This window comes from Ailuropoda melanoleuca, chromosome 4, assembly GCF_002007445.2.
Source record: "Ailuropoda melanoleuca isolate Jingjing chromosome 4, ASM200744v2, whole genome shotgun sequence".
NCBI classification, from domain to species: Eukaryota; Metazoa; Chordata; class Mammalia; order Carnivora; family Ursidae; genus Ailuropoda; species Ailuropoda melanoleuca.
Genome location: NC_048221.1, coordinates 116,835,537 through 116,854,135, shown reverse-complemented (window position 1 = coordinate 116,854,135; position 18,599 = coordinate 116,835,537).

The window sequence follows — 18,599 nt, the reverse complement described above, 5'->3', positions numbered from 1 at the left end:
CTGTGAGTCTTATTTAATATGTACTTAAATAACTGTTACTTGGAAAACAAATATGAGGGAAAAGTATCTACTACACTCATTTCAAAGCTAAATAATGTCATGTACATAGTTTTAGATTTGAAATGTATTTATATACACATAATATAGTGTCTTAGATTTACTGCTTTATGTAGGACACAATTTTCCTACAATTTATTTGACTGAAGGTTGATAGTAAATGATACTAAATTATAATCATATAGAGTGCCTACTGCATGCTATGGACTGTTTTATCATTATGAAAACAGAATAAAACAAAAAACATTCTCATCTACCTTATATTCCAAAATCTACTGATTAATAAAGGACAATTACTCTTATTGCTCTGACATGACTTCTATAGATCAGATTTAAAGTAACTTCCTGTCTAGCAAAGATTGAGAAGATTATAACATTACACTTTAATTAACTTCAGTAAACATAAAATGAATTTTTTTTAGCCTGAGGGGGGAACTGAACTGCCTAATTTTTAAAATGATAAACAACACTTCTTGAATGTTATGTAATTTATTCAAACATACCACTAAATTATGGCTGTCTTTCAAAAGCCAGCTTGTAGTTATGAATTTTTAAGTATCAAGTGGTATGATCTGCACAAATACTTTTCCTTTGAACTGATTAACTCATGAAAAATTTAAAAAGAAGAACTACACAAATTATATTCATGTATTAATGTATATGCCCTTCAAAGTTGAGGGGACGGGAAATGAGAAATGCTAAATTGGCAAGTTCCAGGAAATTGTGCTACATTGTGTAAGAATTAAAGCAAAAAAATCCTTGCATCTTAGTTTATGTTCCAGTAGCAAATGAGTGGAACAAAATGGTCCCTAATAATTACTATTTACATTTTTTAATGAAATGAAATAAAGGAATGATCCATTATGAGATCTAAGTAGACATATTTCTTTAAAATTTGTTCAACTAATTTACTAATTCTGTAAGTATTGGATAAAGCTTTATTTTCTAAAACAGCTAATATTTATCAAATACTTCCTAACACATGGATAGTCTTTCATATGCACTACAGCATTTAATCTTCAAACATTACTGTGAAGGGTGATTTTTAATTTGTATTTCATAGAAGACACTGAGTCTTAGAAAGTTGATGTGTCCTAAACAGATTAAGCAGTATTATCCTTACTGTCTGAGATTTCATATAAATAAGTTTATATTTTTTTAAAGTCTAATCCTTCATCCACAAAAAAACAGCAAAGATGTTAAACCTCCAATTTAGAACACTTTCTGGAGAAGAGAGTGAAGATGGAGGAATATAGATGAGTGACCATGAGGAAGGAAGCTACAGTTATGAAACTACTTGAGTGGGGCACAGGGACAAGAACATTGACCTACACACTGGAACCCATGAGGAGCATCAGTCTCAAGGATGGCAGGTGCAACCGAGAGCATACTTGAGAGGAAAAGCTGAGGAGGAGGTAAACTAAAGTGTCCATATGAACTGCCAACTACTCTTCACGTTTAAATCATGGTAACAAGAGCATTTCTCACCAAAGCTCAGATCAAAACAGTCAATTTTTCTGCTTAGAAAAATAGAAAACTTAACAAGCTTAACTTCATTCAATTGTCTTCAGAGGATGAGTGTATGTTGCCTGTAGCAGGTTGAATGGTGACGCCCAAAAGTTAGGTCTACTCAGAATCTGTGAATTTGTCCTTATTTGGAAAAAGGACCTTTGTAGATTTAATTAGGTTAATTATCTTGAGATGAGGTCATCCTGGATTTTCTAAGTGTGCCCCAAATCCACTAAGAAGTATTCTTATAAAAAGAGAAGACACAGTTACAGAGGAGAAGGCATGTGAAGATGGAGGCCACATTGGTGGCCTAGAAACTAATCCACTATTACATCAGAGAAAACCTCTCTAATTCTTGGCAATTTGAATTCTAAAAGTCTAACAACCATATCCTTGCTATAAACAAACTGCATCTAAACAGAAGTATCTCAGACAAGTGCCTCTGGTTCAGTCTAAAGTCGGAGTGGGTTTTTAATAATTAACTTTTTTTTTTAAGAAAAGTCTTACTGCAGAGAATGTCAGAGATAAAACAGGACAAACTTGTCCTCACAAAATGAAAAAATATATATTTCCAGTAAAAGAATATAACTTCAACAACAATCTACCTACTGTTTTCAAGGGTGTCCAAATTGAAATCAGGTATTAAATCTATAGAAAAGAAGAATTCCCCCACCCCACAAAAAAAGGGAAAATTCAGGAAAAAATGTTTCTAAGAAATGTAAAAATATGATAGGTAAATTAAAATATTGACTAGAGGGAAGGGTGAATAATACATGAAGTAAAAGACTTCTCTAAAAATTTGAAGACAGAAGCAATGTCATGAGTAGTATGTAATGGTCAACATTCAATTCAAAAACAAAAATAAATAAAAAGGAACAAAATCACAGAGAAGATATTATCAAATAAATAAATGGATGGTCTACTGGCTGCTGAAGGATAAGAATTAGAAAAAAAAATACCATTCATCTGAGCGAAATTCAGTAATACAGATAATAAAAAGGCCTGAAACACTTCCAGAGGGGGGAAAAAAAAAAACAGGTGTCATATAAAAAGAATAACAATGAAAATTCAGATATCCCACTGGCAACTCTAAGTATTAGAAGATAACAGAGTATAGCCTTCAAGTTTTTGAGGATAAATATGATTAATGTAGACTAATTACAATTCCCACAGATTCCCTAATGAATCATTAGGGCAAAATAAAACATTTCTCCTCACATGCTATACTTCCTTAAATTTTTCTTCCACAATCCCCTTTTTAAAATAACTTGAGGGGTGCCTGGGTGGCACAGCAGTTAAGCGTCTGCCTTCGGCTCAGGGCGTGATCCTGGCGTTATGGGATCAAGCCCCACATCAGGCTCCTCCGCTGGGAGCCTGCTTCTTCCTGTCCAACTCCCCTGCTTGTGTTCCCTCTCTCGCTGGCTGTCTCTCTGTCAAATAAATAAATAAAATCTTTTAAAAAAATAAAATAAAATAACTTGAGAATATATTTCATTAATGAGAAAGTGAACTGGAAATTGGAATAAATAAATGGTATGCAGAAACATTTGATGCGTTCAAGAGAACATTAAAGTGATCCCCAGAGTCAACAATGCTTACAGGCCAAGAGAGAAATCAGTCTAAGAAAAATTAGGAAACAAAGGGCTCCAAGAGGGTCTTACTGAGACAAAGCAGGTATGTGATACCACATGTAATATAATGATAGTTTCAAATTTATGTCTCTGCAAATAAAGTTAAGAAAAAACTGTAAGTGAATGCAAATGAAAATATATCAAGTGCTTTTAGAATAAACTCCACTTGTTTATGATGTACTTTTAAAAAACATTCCTGGATTTGACCAGCTAAATTTTAAATTTTTCTAGCTATTAGAATTTGAAATAATTTTAGATTCACAAGAAGTTGCAAGGATAGTACAGAAAGATCCCATTAATATTTCACCTTGTTTCCAGCAATGATTACATCTTATCTAACTGTAACAATGTCAGAAACTAGAAAATTGACTGGTACAATGTGTCACATGGGTAGATTTATGTAAGCATCACAATCAAAATATAGAATTATCTGATCTCCCTAATGTTAACTCCTTATAGTCCCACCAATTCCCCCCTCTTCCCCATTCTTAAATCCAGGCAACTAAGAATTTGTTCTCAATACCTATTTTGTCATTTCAGGAAAATTACATAAATTGGATCATATGTTATGTAACCTTTTTTCACTCACCATAATATCCTTGAGATCCATGCTGCTACATTTATCAATAGTTCACTCTTTTTTATTACTGAGTAGTATTCTATGGTCTGGATGTACCAGAGTTGATTTAATCATTATCCTACTTTAAAACATCTCAGTTGTTTTCAGCTTTTACCTATTACCAATAAAGCTGTGAAAAATCATGTAGAAATTTTTGTGTGGAATAAATGCCCAGGATCAATGCTGTATCATACGGTAGGTAGTACATGATCAGTATGTTATCAAAGTGTCAAACTTTTTTTCCAGAAAAGCTGTACCATTTTACATCCCAACCAGTAGTATAAAAGTGATCCAATGTCTTTGCATCCTTGTTGGCATTTGGTATTATCACTATTTTTTTTTTTTTATCTTTGCTCTTCGGATAGGGATGCAGTGAGTCTCATTGTGGTTCTTGACTTGCATTTCCCTGGTAGCTAGTGACATTCAATTTCTTTACATACTTAGTTGATATCTATATAACCTATTCATTTTTTTATAATAATATTTTTTATTATGTTATGTTAGTCACCATACAGTACATCCCTGGTTTTTGATGTAAAGTTCCATGATTCATTAGTTGCATATAACACCCAGTGCACCATGCAATATGTGCCCTCCTTACTACCCATCACCAGCCTATCCCATTCCCCCACCCCCCTCCCCTCTGCTATTCAAATGTCTCTATCATTTATCCACTTTATAATTAGAATATTCCTTTTTTTGTTACTGTTGAAATTTGAGCATTCTTATATATTCTAGAATAAGTCCTTTGTCAATTTTCTTCTAGTTCACAGCTTTTAAAGTCCTTTTGCACAACAGAAGTTTTTAACTTTCATAAAGTCTAATTCGTAAATTTTTCCTTTTATGGCTCATGCTTTTAGCACCATGGAAGATCTCTTCATGAGGATCTAGGACCCAAAGATTATCTCCTATGTTTTCTTATAAAGGTTTTATAGTTTAACACTTTACTTTTAAGTCTATGATTCATTTTGAGATAAATGTTGTGTAAAGTCTGGAGTTGAAAGCAAAGTTTACTTTTTTGTCTATTAATGTCCATTTAGTCAAACACCATTTACTGAAAAGACTACCCATCCTCCATTTTAATTACTTTTGCACCTCTGTCAAACATCAATTTGGGCATATTTATACTGGTCTATTTCTGGGTTCTCTATTCTGTTCCTGATCTATGGGTCTCTCTCTCCACCAATTCTGCACAGTCTTAATTACCATCGTTCCTAAGTTTTGAAACTGGTAGAGTGATTCCAGGATTATATTTTTCCAAAATTGCTTAACTATTCTAGATCATTCGCTTTCTGGTTTGCTTTCATATAAATTCATAACTTGCCTGCTTAGTATGCATCTTTAGTCCAATTTTGTTTAGCTAACAACTTCAAAATATTACTTTTATCTTATTTAAGTACATTTTTATATATTTACAGATGGGGTTCTGGATGTAACTGTTTGCACATTAGAATTTTCAGAAATTTGGGTTGAGTCAATCAAGCCATTAGTAAAAGTACTTGAAACAGTCATTTTAAAAGTACCCTATTTGGTAACCATTATAATCAAAATGTACATCATTTATCTAATTACCACATAGAAGTTGAGTATTTTCCTAAAATAAGCATATTTAAATATTTTATATAAAAACACTGCTTCTTGGGAAAAAAAACGTAACTTATAATGGTCTGAAAAATGCTGCAAACATTTGCATACCACACAAGGGAAGAAAGATTACGTTAATGAAGTTGGGTTATTATTGGGTAGGTTAACAAAAAGAACTTGGAAGAAATTTGGCTTCAATTTCCAAACCAAAAGGAAAGCTTTCAAAGCAAAAACCCAGCTGTCCAAACTAATATTGTCTGTTAAGAACTGTTTCAACTCTGTTATACCTCATTACCAGAAAAAAATATGACATTATTAGTGTATCACCCATAACATTAAAAATAGCTAATTGTAAAATATCAGAGTTTGTCTAATTCTAGGTAGATAAAATGATGATGAATGAAAATGAGTTCAACTGAGCTTGTGTTTAGGAGACAACGAATGATAGGATAAGGGCTAAATGGCCTTTACAGTGAACTAGAGGAGGAAAATCCATGTGGGGTAGGATGAGGAGTGGTTCCCAGAAAAGCAGAGGCACATGTTGAAGTTAGGTCAAATTACATCTGACAGGGAATGCTGTCACACCACCATCTGTGAGGGAGTAGCTTAGATCTCACTCAATGAGAGGTGTCTCTGGGTGACTGGAAGTCCTACTTGTAAGCAGTCATCACTTGTGTAGTTGTAAGAGAAAGATAAATTTTAAAAGCCTCTAATTAATAATCTTATAATATGAACTGACAACCTCTAGTTTAGGTTGGTATCATGAATTCTTAAAATAATAACTTCTTAAAGTAAGCCAAACAAAAACAATACAAAACAGCCTGAGAGTCTGAAGGCCTGACTTTCAGACTGAATCTAACATCAGCCATTTTTTTGTTTGTTTGTTATTTATCCATTGTGGGCTTTAATTTTCTCATGTGTAAAATGATCAATGTCTGAAGACCTTTTGGCCTAACAGTCCATACTCTAATGTTTACTAATTCATGAGTTACATACAGTACTCTTCACCTATATGCAGAAATATTTTTAATAATCACTAGTTACAAAATTAGGGAAAATCTTGGCCACTATGATATTTAACTGCATTTTACTCAGTGATTTTAGCCTATGTTATGCAAATTATTCAAAGAATTTTTCTAATTTCTACAACTAAAAATTGCAGAAAGCCAAACCAAAGCCAGTATGATGGATATATACTCTATTAATAGTGACAGGCTCTGGGGTCATTGGGACCAGAACTTCAACCCAGGGGGATAAAAATTCATGGCTCCATCAATAGATGATTAATAGATACACAGTAGCCATAGTAGCCAGTTATATCAAAATAATACATAGGTGGGAAAGTAGGAAGGTGGGACCTCAAATAGTTACATGATTATCTAGATCTACAATGAACAGTGTTTAGATCTTTGTACAAAAAGAGAAGCCTGTTCAAAGACCTATCCACCAAAAAAACAAAAAACAAAAAACAAAAAAACAAAACAACACAACATGGTAAAGTCAACACTGATAACTCAGTTTCAAGTATCCTGAAATCAACAACAGAAGTATTAGGCCCAGAAATTAGTCCTAATGTTAAAAGTCCAACTGCATGAGGCTCAAGGTTCATGGTGAGATTGCACAGAATCAACTATGTATTTCATCGAACCTCAAAGGCCTATGCATATTTGACATGGATCTAGCATTTCTGCATTTTTTATATATATGCATATACATGTATTTGTTCATATAGATGAAAGAAAAACAATATTCTGATATCAAAAATAGATTTAACTGGTTTAAAAATAATCCCTAGGTGGGGCGCCTGGGTGGCGCAGTCGTTAAGCGTCTGCCTTCCGCTCAGGGTGTGATCCCAGTGCTCTGGGAATCAAGCTCCACATCAGGCTCCTCCGCTGGGAGCCTGCTTCTTCCTCTCCTGCTCCCCCTGCTTGTGTTCCCTCTCTCACTGGCTGTCTCTCGCTGTCACATAAATAAATAAAATATTTTAAAAATAAAAATAAAAAAATAATCCCTGGGGATTATTGCTTCTAGGAAGGTAAAGTGACCATACCTTTTCTTATTCCCTTCACTAAGCAGAATAAAAACTCTAAACATTATACACAAAACAAACATAAAACTCTGAAATGTAACAAAAAGAAGGTGCTTTGGCTTGTGGCCTCAGGACACAAAGAATGGCAATAGAACACAGGGGAGTTCCCTCGGTTATCTTTTCACCTCAGACATTCCAGAGTTCCAGCTGAAAAAAACTGGCAATGTGGAAACAGCAACGGCCATTAAAAACAAAATAAATAAACACACACACACCCACACATACATACATATAAATAAATAAAACCTTCCCCAGCCTATTTTTCCAGTCAAAGAACCAGGAAAGGGGCAAGAAAATTTTCAAGATAGAAGACTATAGACAATAACCACTCTAGTCCAGCCAAACATCACACAAAATATTGTAGACCCATTACCAGCCACATTGGCAAAAAGCAAGAAGGGAGCCTAGACTTCTACCTTCACCAAGTTATAACCAGATACCCCAACTCCATGGGCAAGGTGGTGTCAGAGAATGCTCAACAGGGAGCCGAGGGGTATCATCCTTGCTGGGTGGTAATGAGTCCCCTCCCCTCTGATGGCAGAAGTAGAAAACATGAGGAGTTGGAGCCCCCACTTGCAGTGACAAAGAACACTCATCTCAGGTCTCAGCAAAGGTTCTGAGAATCCTAGCATCACTTGGTAGTAATGGGATAACCTCTCCTTCCCCTGCCAGACAGTGTCAAAGAGAACAAGCTAGGACAGAAGGTTTGATTAAGATGTAGATTCTCTTAAAGCAACACTCCGAGTTTTGGTAGAAAATTACTCATAACAAAACCAGGAAGAGCTCAAATGAAAAAAACAAAACAAAAAATTATTAAAAGATGACAGTTTGGAGATAACAGCCATGTTAGAAATACTAGATAAAAATTTTAAAGCAGCCATTCTAGAAAGGTCTTAAACAACTATAAGTATGCTTGAACAAATGAGAAGGAGAAAGTCTTAGCAAAGAAACAGAAGGCAAAGATCTTAATGGATATTTTAGAACTAATATATACAATTGCTGAATCAAAATCTCAATGGACAGGCTCAGTAGAATAGTGGGGACAGAAAAAGAATCCGTGAACCCAATGATTAAGAAGTAGAAATTACCCAACTGGAGACAAAAAACAAAAACACAGAGCCTGAGGGGTGTGTAGAGCTACAACAAAATATTTAATGTTCACGTCACTGGAATCCCATAAGTAAATGAGAAAGAAGATGGGGCTGCAAAAGTACTAGAAGAAATAATGGATAAAAACATCCCAAACATGGTAAAAGATAAAATACTACAGATTTTGAAAGCTGAATAAAACCTTACAGTAACTCCGAAGATATCTACATCAAGACATATACTCAAACTTCTGAAACCTAAAGAAAGATAAATCTCGAAAGCAATGAGAGAGAAGCAATACCTGACCAAAAGCTGAAAACATTTTTGAATGGCAGTGGATTTCCATTCAGAAGCCATGAGGGCCCTAAGGAAGTGGTACAACACTTCAGAAAAGCAAAAAAGCAAAAAATAAAACCTGTCAACTCAGAAGCCTATACCCTAAAAAAAAAAAATACACTCCAGGAAAGAAGGGAAACTAAGCCATTCTTAAGTGAAGGAAAACTAAACAAATTCATCACCAGCAAACGTACTCTAGAAGGATGTTTAGAAACAATTCTCTAAAGACAAAGGAAATAATAAAAAGAAATTAAAAGACTGAAGGTAAAAGACAGTAAGCTAATGCATAGGAACACAATGCTTTCTTCCTTCTTTTGAATTTTCTAACATGCAACTTGTTCATGAGCTAGATGACTCAGTATTATTAAGATGACAATTCTGCCCCCAATTGATGCTGAGAGTCAATATGATCCCAAACAATACCTGTTCATTTTGTTTTAGAAATAAGCTAATTCTCAAACTTATACAAGAAAATAATAGATCTGTAAGAGCCAGAACAATTTTGAAAAGAAAATTGGGAGATTTGAACTATCTGGTTTTAAGACTTACCAGAAAGAGAAATCAAGTTTTGTACTGCAAACATACGTTCAATTTATCAATTTTCTTTTATGGCTCATACATTTTATATGCCAAGAAAAGTTTTGCTCTTTGAAAGAAACACTTAAGAAAATTAAAACATATTTGGGTAAATATTTTTAAAACACACATAGGATAAATAATTTAAACCCAGAACATCTCAAGCAATAAGAACAGAAAAACTCAAAATTTAAAACAAGCAAAACATTATGTTACCAAAGAAGAGACATGGGTGGCAAATATCCCCACGACAAGATACTCAAAATTATTAGTCTTAATGAGAAATTCAAATTAAAGTCACAAAGAGATAGCATTACAGGGCAACTGAAATGCTGAGAAAAAATGAGACACAGTATCAACTGCTGGTGAGGCTACCAAGAATACCGGAATTATCATGTACGACTGGTGGGGATGCAAACTGGTATACCACTGTGGAAAACAGTTCTTACAGAGTAAGCATACAACTAACGTAATACCCAATAATCCCATTCCTAGACAAATGAAAACATATATCCACACAAACCTTTCTGAAAATTGTAACAATTTTATTCAGAATTACCAAAAACTGTAAACATTGGAAATGTCCACCAACTGGTTAATGAATGAGCAAGTTGTGGTGCGTCCATATAATGACGACTCCACAATGAAAGGAAAGGGCTCCTGGCACATGAAACAACCTGCAAGATTCAATGAAGCATTATGCTAAGTGAAAAAATCCTGACTCAAAAGGCCACACACTATAGGACATTTCAGTTATAGGACATTCTGGAAAAAGCAAAATTATAACAGAAAAGGGATAAGCAGTTGCCAGTGGTCAGAGGTAGGGAAAGTGGACTACAAAGAAGCATGGGGAAAATTTTAGAGTGAAGGAAATATTCCATATCTTGATTATGGAAGTGGTTATGCAATTGTGTGTATACAGTTGTACACCCGTATAGATCATCTATGTATAATATATACAACTGTATGTAGTTATATTTAACTATATGTAGTTATATATATTCTATACAGTTATACATATACAGTGTGTATAAATATTATGTACAACTATACCATGTAACTGTATTATACATACACACATATTAATATATACATGTATATATATATAAAATCTGTGGATGGCTTCACTTTCTTCTCAGATGTTTCTTTATCCCACACACATTCATATTTCTTTTCTGCTTTGGGTTGTCCAGAGAAGACTAAACTGATACATTTTAATTCACAAATCTGAGATATTCTTAACATAATTAATATTACTGCTAACTTTTATTCTGGAATTTTGTGTCAACTGTTTAAGTTCTTCTATCATGCTTTATATAAAAATGTTTCTTATTTGAAATTTAAAGAGTTTTCATATGTTCAGATTCTTATCTAACTCACAGAAAACAGAAGAGATCTGTTTTAGTGTATAATGTATATGCCTTACAAAATATTTTATGACACACCTGGGTCCATGGATCACATTCTAAGTTTTTAAATCAAGCAAAGATTTGGATCCAAGGGAATAACATGGGCATCCTCACATATTATATAATATCTTTTGATAAATCATGAAAAATGGGCTGATGATCTTGATACAAAGCTCACTGGTTTTTGCTATTTTCAAGTTAGGATAGCTTTTGTGTTCCTATGAAATAAATCATCTTACCAAATGTGGAAAGAATTAATATAAAAGTTCCTGGGATTTACTATAAATTGAAAGAAATTTCCAACAATTAATAACCATGTATTTTACAGAATGAAAATATACAACGCTGTCTTTTTCTTATTCCTTTCTCTTAAAATGCCTAACAGAATTTAATAAATACTTAATGACTGATATCCTTGTATTATGAACTCCTATTTCTAATTAAGTATTTTTTATTCTTTAGTGCTATTGCTATATAATAGCATTTAAAGGTATAATCCTAGAGTCTGGATTTATAAACTATAATCTCTCAACATCAACAAGTCAATCTGATGATTTCTGTGAAGATAAGCACAGAATGCTATATATTCACCTCTGCTTCCTCACATGAAAACAATGTTCCTCTAAATAACTCACCAATGGTAGAATCCACCTATTTCCATTTTTGCCGTTTTGCTTAACCAAAACTATTCCTAAAGTAAATTACTACTGCTACAATGGTAGGTATTATCAGCTCTATCAGTATTTTCATAGAGTCTCTAGATCTTTTTTTTCCACTTACAGTTCTTTTTGGGGGGAAGAATTTTCACATTTAAAGAATAATAGAATAAGTCATGTTTCCAGCTAATTAGTTAGATAATAATTACACTAATTTGGATGAATGAGTAAGAATATAGCACTCTCAGTTAAAATGCAATTCTCTTACCTAACCAATCTCTGTACTCGGCAAAGAGGCAATATTTGCATTTGAACTTTCCGGATAAAGGATTGCTACATAATTATATTCTAATATATTCTGATTAATTTTGAGAAGCTTCAATATTAAAACTCAAGCAGAAGAATTCAAGGTTCTCAGAGGTGTGGAATTTCATTTTGACCCCAGTTCCATCTGTGATTGCAGATAACTCTATCCACATCACATAATGAGACCGAATATTTTTCAAACCTAAAGTAATATTAATACTTATTTCAATAATTCAACCAATAGACTCTTCCTCTATGTCAACTAAACCATCTTAATTCTTAGAAGTAAGTAACTTACACATATCACCTTTGAAATGTATAGATATATACCTTAAAGAGGCTTTTGTAGATACTTTGGCAAATGTAGCATTCAAGGATAGTATTAACTATTAGACATAATCCCACCAAAATATTACTAATACACAACTGGATATAAAACCAGAGTTACCTAACTATAGTTAGGTTAGTTATATGAGACTAAGGCCACAATCATCTTAAATAAAATGCAGCATGCTAGAATTACTCAGGGTAGTTGAGAAAGTTCAGCCCAATCTGCATTAGATTATGCCCCCCAAGCTAACAGTGCAGATGTCCAGATCACTCATTAAAAAGACCATTAACCAACTGGACTAATTGGTTCGGCTGTTTTTTCCTCTTTGCTTGGCTACATATAAATGCTTGATTTCCTCTCACAACTGGTCCTTTTCATTGTGTTTCCGAGTCTAACACTAATTTTCACATTACTAACAGTGTAAATAGAGAAAGTTATATATATATACACACACACACATATACATATATATGTATATATGATATATGTAGTTACATATATATATATAAATAAATAAACCCCAGAAAAAATTTTAAGCCAGAATTTATCAATCTTCTAAAATATTCATAAATAATCAGTAAATACGTACATTGAAACTTGACTAATATTCTATGTTCAGCCTAATGTTTTGCATTATTTAACTGATGGCCGCTGCTCCAATTACCAGCTGGCCCATCAACACAAAATAAGAATAGACCTGAAAGGAAAAGAGTAATACAACAATTTGATTTACAAACAGCTCCTATAAAAAGGACCAATGAAAACAGGGACTAGATGGACCAGGAAGCTAAGAAAGGACACTGGCATCTTTTGAATCTCTCAACCCAGTCTTTCCAGGCAGTGTATTTGTTTGGCTTTGTAGAGGACGTACTACTTTGAACAATGGATAATAAACTTATGCAACACAATATAACTACCTCCTGGTAGGGTATATAATGGGTTCCAGAAACATTGGGCAAATTTATAAAAGGCAGAGACATAAATAGCTACTAAAGTGACATACAGCATCCTAGCTACGAAGGCCTTTGTCTTGCCTTCAGTTAACAAGTGAACTTTGTACTGAGTAAACCAGGGGTACAACCTGATATGTAAATTTCTACGTCTTTGTGAATATAATTATCACTCTCCTTTCTCAAGATTAGCAATATATTGGCTCTAAAGAATTTGTTCCAATGACTCCTCCCTGGATATCGAGCCACACTATTGTTTCTAATAGCTCCTTATCCAGGTCATATGATTGTACATTATGGATCCTTCAGAGAACTTCTCTTGTCACCTAATTATGAATAAAATTAAAGGGGAAACCTGATGTTAGTTTTGAGCAGTGCTTTGCACCTTTATAGTATTAGCACAGTAGGAAAGAAACTCGCCAAGTCTGGGGCATTTCTTCACAATTAACAAATTGAAGCACCAAAAATATCCATGAATATTAATTTGCCATAGTGTGTTAAAGGTCGCCCTTTAATTTCAGCCCTAACACTTTCTGGAAAACAAATATTTTATAATGACAGTTTTTGAAACCCCATAATGTTCTAAACATTCTAACTGTTATTTCTTCTAGGTATTATTATCTATGACGTAAGCTTTGTCTTCGCAGAAGTTATAACTGTCCTGGGAAAGTTAGAAGGTAATTTAAAAACTAAGAAAGTGATTTGTACTTGTAAATTGGCTGGTAGAGTATATGCTTTCTTCAAGTTTTTGGAAGAGAATGGAATCACTGTTTGAAGCAGTGATGGACAATTTAAGGTCTGAGATGGGCTTAAATAGAATGTTAGAGATGTCTGTTAATAGGCAGAACCTAGACACCACTTAGTGTTATGAAGAGTGGTATGGGTAAAAAGGTAAGTTGGACATAAATGTTGCATTTAATTCCAATGTTTCAGTTCTTGGTATCTTTGCCTCAGATCCATTCCTACCTTTTCTTTGCTTTTCTGTGTGTAGCAAGGAAGATGATAGACTCTATATACTGGTTTCTATTCAAGTTAAGCCATTAGGAGCCACTGATGGAACACAGGAGGATAGAAGAGAGAAACCAAGCAATTTTGTCTCTCTATGCTTCTGATGGTTTCTCTGGCAGTGACCTCAGGGCTCCAGATCCCAGGAAACTACATCTATTTGTCCTATGAGAGGAGAATTAAAGTAGACTTTGTACTACTCTCTGGGTTGCCTCATTTTCCCTTGACTTATCAACTCTTCTTTCACTTGTATAAAAAATTTCTTAATTTAAATTCTATTTGATTTTACTACTGGGAATGGTTTCTGAAAATATTATTTAACCAATCTTAGCTAGACCCCAATGAATACTTCTAACCTAGGGAGTTGGGACTTACTATTCTGATACCCTATAGGAATGTACAAATAAAGACTGTTTTTACTCCTTAATTAAGAAGAATTTTCTGAAATTACTTTGTAGGATGAATTTTCAAAAACAGATTAGTTGAAGTATAACTTACATACTATAAAATTCACTAATTGTGGATCATGTCATACAATGGAATCACACTATCGGGTTTCTTTCATTTACCGTAATACAGTCAAGTTTCGACTATGTTGTAGTATGTTTTCTATACTTGATTCCTTTTTTATTGCTAATAATATTCTGTTGTGTGGATATACCCTATTTTTGTATTCCATTCACATGGGCATTTGGGTTTTTCTCACATTTTGGCTATTATGAATAATGCTACTACGGACATTTGCCCACAAATCTTGTGCAGACCTATATTATTATTTCTCCTGGGCATATACCTGAAAGTTGAATTGTGGGGTCCTATGGCAAATCTGCAACCAACGTTTTAAAAGTGAGAGCTATCCTAGATACTTTGGCAAACACACATTCATCAGAGTAGGTAATTTCCCATGAAATACTAGAATATTGCTAATTTAACAAAGTCTGTGGTATACTGGGTTATACCTTCCACAGTGAAGGTTTTGTTACGTGTTTTAACATTAAGGAAGAAGTAAAATGCTTGCTGGACCTCTCTGCACTTGTAGTGGGAATATATTCTACATTTGCAACATGTGTTCCTGACTCATTTACAAATGATCTGAAAGGCTCCCAGGTCTGAGTGTGCCTCAGGGAAAGAAGAGGCTCTTAACAAGGTCCAGGCTCAGTGATAAGATGGATCTACAATTGGTCCTCTATGACCTACTGGATACAATGAGCCTGATAGATCCTGAAGGTGCGGGAATTTCAGGCACTACCTAACCTGTGAATCCCAGGGCAAATTGTGATAATTCTATATCAGATTGATACTTTCTTTGGCCAGTAACTACTCACTTTGAGTATTTCTTTTTGCTTTGCCAATGGGTTTTGATAGATCTTATGACCATCCCTAACAGACAAATCGAGACGAAACTCGCATTTTATGTTGGTAAATAACTATTGTTTTTAGAGGCAGTTCTTAGCTTTTGGTATGCTGTGATGAAATCTGCATTCCTGATGATGGACACCATGAAAACTTTGATTCAAAAAGTGCATCATAGTAGAGGGCCATAAATTTAGTCATGCCCTGAAATACTTCATCAATAAATAAAAATGACATAAAAATGACTGGCATTCAAAATGAATGATTTTCTTCTGCATTTCAGTTTCTTGGAAGATGAGAGTTTGATGTTATAATGACTAATACACTGCGGAAAAACCAAAACCTAACTAATTTTCTATGAAACTTGACAAAAAAAAACACACAAATTTTTAAAATGTATAATTGCATTCAGTTTGTTGAACATTAAAATAGAATTTGAATGAATCTCTGGCTGGTTGTGTGCCTTTTCGTCCCTGCCTTAATTTTAACAAAGTATTTAAAAATTAAAAATAGATTCATGTTTTAAAACTATAGCTGTGTCACACCCATAACAGGTTCATGTTTTAAAACTATAGCTGTGTCACTCACACCCATTAAGGTCTGTGAGACAAGAGCATTTATTTTAATAATGCTTCATCATCTTCACATGCCAGATGTGCTGCTGTTTCAAAGTGTTTCCAGAGAAATAAGTCATGAGCTTATAAATTATTTTAAACAGATGAAAACAGCTTCTGTTTACAATAATCTCCCCTTCTAGCATTAAGTGAAAAGAAGTAACATTCATTAAAAGAGCAAGGGTTAGCCCTTTGATAAAAAGGATATTCTCTTCTAACAAATCTGCTTAGATAATTGCCAGAAGACTTCCTGAATGGTTTGAAGCAAAGAACAACTGGTACTGGAGAGTTCTCAGCTGGAGCAATTCCAACAGGGAATGGTAAACTGGCCTGATAGGACACAGCCAGCAACTGGTAGAAAAAGTGGTATCAATTTTAAACACCATAGCAGTTTCTTTTATGAGTGTTCTAATAATAACAATGCTTTGAAGATAGTTCTTCTCCCTGGCTTCCCAAGATATTCAAATCATAATATACTCAACGACCAAAAGATGGAAGTACTATTTAAAATTTAAGGGAGAAGAAAATGCTGAGAAAGCAACATATGTATTGTGTATATGTATAGCGTCATGGACACTGACATGAATTTTTGTTTGAGGCAAGTCAGTAGACTAAGAAATTCATTCTCTTACTGTAGATGATATCACAGTACACATGCTATGTGGCACCACAGAAGTATAGAAGTGCCACAGTAGATGATTATGTGAATCACCCCAGCTGCAATGTAACTGCCTTCTTCCAGTCTGTGGGCTGTGCCATGTAACTTGTTCTGACCAATAGGATGCTAGCATGTATGATGCAGAGGCTTGTGAAAATACCTGCATGTTTCTGCTCATTTCATGCTATCACCAAAAAGCCCATGTCCACATGAACTTTTGGATGATGATGAACAAATGACAAAGAGTGAATCATTTCAGTCATCTCAGCTAAGAACTTAGTAGATCAGCTGAACCAGAAAAATCACCCAGTTGATCTCAGAGAGTAGAATGCTGGCATGCATGCACACTATTAATAAATGGTTATTGTTTTAAGCAACAAAATCTTGGCATGGTTTCTTATGCAGCACTCTGGTGGCAATGAATAACTGATATAAGCATTAAGTAGAAGAGAAGAGAGAGGAGATAATTAATAAACCAAGATAAAGGCCCTCGAGGCATTGATGTCTCTTCAATCAGGAACTATTTTATGTTCAGAATTCCATAGGAAGTCTGTTCCTATTACTCAAAAGAATAGTTAAAACACCTATTACAATGTAACAGTTCTCAATAGAACAGACACACAATGAACTTTTTTGTTTTGGAGTGGCTCCATTCCTCCCAAGTCCTTCCTCTTGCAACTAAAAACATCCTGGACATGACACAAGGAACAAACATAAAAAGGCTCTGAAAATTGCTATAGTTGAACAGTGTCCCTCAAGAAGATGTCCAAATTCTCACCCCTGGAACACACAAATCTGACATCATTTGGAAAAAGCATCTTTGAGATGTAAATAAATTAAGGATATTTAGATAATATCATCCTGGATTAGAGTGAGACTTAAATCTAATAACCAGTCCTTAGAGGAAACACAGAGGGATGGCCATGTGAAATGGAGCAGAAACTGCAGTATGTTGTCACAAGCCAGGGAACACCAGAACCCGGAAGAGGCATGGAAGGATGCTCCTCCCAGAATCTTTGGAGGGAACGTGAACCTGCCAACACCTTCATTTTTGACATCTAACCTCCAGACCTGTGAGAGAATAAAATTCTGTTGTGTTAAGGCACCCAACTTGTGGCAATTTATTGTGATAGTGCTAGGAAACTAATAAATGCAGAAAGAAAAGGGATGACCAAAGAGAGACCTTGGGGCTTGAGCGAAAAGAGGGTGGTGAGTTTCCTGGGATTCCTTATTTTTTTAAAAAAAGATTGATTTATTTGAGAGAGAGAGAGAGTGAGCACACACACTTGAACACAAGTGGGGGAGGGGCAGAGGGAGAAGCAGACTCCCTCACCCCCACCCCGTCATGAGCAGGGAGCCTGATGCAGGGATCTATCCCAGGATCCTGACCTGAAGGCAGACGCTTAACTGACTAAGCCACCCAGGTGCCCCTATTTCCTGGGTTTCCTTATTGCCTCCCAGATGGGGAGCTACAGAAAAGTCTCCATCCCAGAACTGAAAATGGACAGAGATGAAACAAAAACCACACTTCCAGGAAAGCCTGCTCCCCAGCCAAAAGGACCTGGAAAGAGCAGCTAATGGAGCAGAAAATCTTTAACAACATGTGCCCTAATTCAGTCAAACAGCAGTGGAAGAACTGACCCACTCATCCTTGCAGTTTCAGTAGAGCTAAGTGAGGAGGTGACTTTCTACTGACTGGCCTGGTAGAAGCAGGCTACAGTGCTCCAATGTCCCTACCAGGAGGTGTTGCTGGGGCCAAGTTGGGAGCTGAATTTTAAAGGCTGATGGAAACAGGCAGCAGTGCCCCCATTCATTTGACCCAATTTC